Source organism: Myotis myotis, unplaced genomic scaffold, assembly GCF_014108235.1.
Source record: "Myotis myotis isolate mMyoMyo1 unplaced genomic scaffold, mMyoMyo1.p scaffold_m19_p_5, whole genome shotgun sequence".
Classification (NCBI taxonomy): Eukaryota; Metazoa; Chordata; class Mammalia; order Chiroptera; family Vespertilionidae; genus Myotis; species Myotis myotis.
The window spans coordinates 27,344,468-27,347,810 of record NW_023416357.1 but is presented as its reverse complement, the minus strand read 5'-3'; the positions used below and the strand labels follow the sequence as shown (position 1 = coordinate 27,347,810).

The 3,343-nt window shown below is 40.1% G+C and overlaps 1 pseudogene; it reads left to right on the top strand.

Moving 5' to 3' along the window:
• The first annotated feature begins 2,546 nt into the window (after window positions 1-2,546).
• On the top strand, window positions 2,547-2,954 carry LOC118656996 (annotated as a pseudogene).
• The last annotated feature ends 389 nt before the right edge of the window (window positions 2,955-3,343 follow it).

The window sequence follows — 3,343 nt, the reverse complement described above, 5'->3', positions numbered from 1 at the left end:
TCCAGACTATTCTGTCATTTCCATTTTCTGATGAGACATTTCTCCCATGTTACAACTTAGTTTGTTTTGTGTGTATATTCTCAGCCCTTCATTTAAAAAAAATGTGTATCTCCCATGATCTTTGGCCACTGGGAGTGAACATCAAAGTTTTTTCCTTTGGCTTCTGCTTAGCTCATTGTGATCCATTATTCTATTCTCACTTTTTGGGCCAATTGGTTTTACTGTATTCCATAGCTCTGGGCTCCCTGTTACCCCCTGTTTACACTGCAGGGTGCTAAGCACCATGGAGGCGAGGCATAGTTAAACAGGGGGCATAAGGGATAGGTGGTCACGCATTCTGTCAGACTCATAGACTTACACCTGATTTATCGGACTTGACCTGAACTTACTCTTCATAAGGGCAGGGACCTGTGTCTGTTTGTTCTTGACAAGCCTCCAGCGTGTAGAGCTGTGTCTGGCACCCAGCAGAGACTGAGGGAATGTGTGCAGAAGGAATGGATGAGTCCTGATGCTTCTGCCCCATCCTATGATCACAAAGATATTGTGGCATGTGGTTGTCAGACTCAGGATGCAGAATTGAAAATGCCTCACGAATAGGATTATTGCCACATCGATGTTTTATATCACTTCTCTCCTTCACTCCCAGCGTGAGGCTGTTCTGTTTCTATTTAAATTTAACTCAAATGTTCCTTGGAAATTCATGGATGATTTCAGAGCTAAAAAAAAAAAAAAGAATATTCAATTGGAATTTTTAAGGTAATTTCCATTCAGTGTGTTGTTTGATAGCATGAAAACAGATGGAAAGAAGCATCTTTATCTTCTCTTTATGGTGCACTCGAAATAAAAACTTAGAAAGTTGTCATGAGATGAGGCCTATAATTAAAAACAATTTGAGTTGATTTAACAGTTGGCTAAGCAATACTTTCAGTTCCTTTTTGCATCATCAGAGACTAAGATGGAAGCTCCCTCTTTGATTGTTAATTATTCTTTTTTATTACAGTCATGACACTTAAGATTTTTTTGTGTGCTTTAGTCTTCTCTGTAATTTATTGTTATAGTTAAAACCTTTATTTCTGCCTTGCCAAAGTTGCGTTTTTTGTTTTTTGTTTTCTGCCTAAATCTTCCAGCAGGAAAATTACTTCCAAGTCTCCCTTAAAATATAGAGCATAACTTGGCAGGACAACTCTGCTACGGACATAGCATCAGAGTATGGCCTCCACTGCCTTCATCACCAAGCCCCTTGACATCACTCATTGATTTCTCCCCATACCTGGTAACTGGGAAGGTCCCCTGCCAATCACCAAGTTGTCCTGACTATTTCTGTTCTCAGTGTAAAAAAAATATATTTTCTTTATGAGGTACCTAGAGAATAAGAAAAAAAAAAATACATAGAGGGAAAAAAAATCAAAATCAACTGTAATTACACCATCAAAAGAAATGCTCATGGGTATTTTTAAAAGGATAGCTAGTTTCTGAATATGTGCTTTTGAATCTGTTTAACCAGTTATTACTATACCATGAGACTTTTTCCCTATGCAAAAATAATATACTTTGAGAGTGCCATTTGCTGGCTGAATAAAACCCCCTCTAAAGATATATTGAGGTAATTTACCATTCCTTTAATATTGGATGTGAATATTGTTTAAAATCTATATATATAAAAGCCTAAGCAAACAACCAAATGACCAAATGATCAGATGACCGGTCACTATGATGCACACTGACCACCAGGGGACAGATGCTCAAAGCACAGGATCGAGCTCCCTCCTGTCTGGAATGGGCATGTGGGGATTGGGCCAAAACTGGCTATCTGCATTCCCTAAGGGGTCCCGGATTGCAAGAGGGTGCAGGCCAGGCTGAGGGACCCCACTGGTGCATGAATCCGTGCACCAGGCCGGGCCTCTAGTGTTTTATAATAAGTAATAATGCCTGATTATCTTTACAAATATACATCTGTTTATAGCTCATATTTATCAGCAAACTAGTACATTTCTAAAAGTCCACAGCTTTTAAGAATAGTTACTAATTATTAGATTTTTTTTTTCTTTTCGGTAAAAACAATTATTTTCTCTTATCAGGATAATTGAAAATAGGGTGTTATATTAAGATGAAGAATTTGACTGAATAACAGATTTTAAATGCCTTAGGATTCAGCTAATTATTATTTGTACTAGAAGTTACAGCAAATCACAAAACCACAATTTGAGTTGACATTCTCAGAAACATAAATTTCTTCTTCATTTAAAACGTCTTCTAATTTGGGGGTCCCTTCTTGGGCTGACCCAATGCCCCTCACTATACGTGGCAATGCAGGCCAGGGAGCATGTGAGTAGATGGTGCTGGGGAAAGGGGTGAGGGCACTGTCCTTGACAATGTTTTACATAGTCACTTGAAGATGACCAGTGAGGTCATGCTGCAGCAGCTGTGCTCACTTCCAAAGTCAATGAGCACCTCTATGGGTTAAATTTTGTAGCCCCAAAAGTTATGTTGATTTGCTCTTCCTTGGCACTGCCTAAAGAGGTGGCAGCCATCTCCTATTAAGCACCATGGCTGTCCTCAGACCCCTGGTGAAACCCAAGATTATCAAAAAGAGAACCAAGAAGTTCATCCGGCACCAGTCAGACTGATATGTCAAAATTAAGCGGAACTGGTGGAAACCCAGAGGCATTGACAATAGGGTGAATAGAAGATTTAAGGGCCAGATCTTGATGCCCAAAATTGGTTATGGGAGCAACAAGAAAACAAAACACGTCCTTCCCCATGGCTTTCGGAAGTTTCTGGTCCATAATGTCAAGGTTCTTGAAGTGCTGCTGATGTGCAACAAATCTTACTGTGCTGAGATTGCTCACAAGTTCTCCTCAAAGAACCGCAAAGCTATTGCGGAAAGAGCAGCCCAGCTGGCCATCAGGGTCACCAATCCCAATGCCAGGCTGTACAGTGAAGAAAATGAATAGACGGATTGTGTACACATTGTATGTGTGTTAATAAAACCACAAAATTCTGCAAAAAAGATTTGTTGATTTGCTAATTCCTGGTAACTATGAATGTGACGATATTCTCAAATGGCATCTTAGCAGAAATAATAATCCAGTTAGAGTGAAGTCATTTGTGTGGGCCTGAACTCCATTTGATTGGTGTCCTTATAAGAAGATGAGAAGACATACAGACACAGATTTACAATGTCATGTGAAGACAAACATGTGCAGGCAGAGACTGGGATGATGTGTCCAGAAGCCCAGGAACACCAGGATTGAGGGCAGCCACAGAAGCTAAGAGGAAGGTGGAACAGAATCCTCCGAGAGAACAGGCTCCACTGACACCTTGATGTCAGACTTTTGGTTTC